This window comes from Tupaia chinensis, unplaced genomic scaffold (assembly GCF_000334495.1).
Source record: "Tupaia chinensis unplaced genomic scaffold, TupChi_1.0 Scaffold000201_1, whole genome shotgun sequence".
NCBI classification, from domain to species: Eukaryota; Metazoa; Chordata; class Mammalia; order Scandentia; family Tupaiidae; genus Tupaia; species Tupaia belangeri.
The window spans coordinates 2,038,479-2,038,726 of NW_006159676.1; the positions used below are offsets into that span (position 1 = coordinate 2,038,479).

A 248-nucleotide genomic window follows, 5' to 3' on the forward strand; every position below is an offset into this window, starting at 1 on the left:
AGGACTCAAACCATGGCCAGCCATGTGGGAGAGTCCAGCACCTTAACCACCATGCCACCTACTGGTCCCCACCAACCTCTGATTTCTAAATGGCTCTTTTGTTTGTTTGTTTTGGTTTTTGGAGAGGTTGATGCTATAGGGCATGTGTGTTCCCCAGAAAGAGACAGAGAGAGACAGAGAGACAGAAAGCGAGAAATCACCCCCCAGGGGGGATGGTCACCCCGCAATCCCTTCTCCTCCATTCTCCT

At 51.2% G+C, this 248-nt stretch overlaps 1 protein-coding gene across 1 annotated transcript in view; it reads left to right on the forward strand.

The window, feature by feature from the left end:
* Nucleotides 1–248, forward strand: part of PDE4C (phosphodiesterase 4C) — a 51,168-nt gene that overhangs the window by 17,242 nt on the left and 33,678 nt on the right.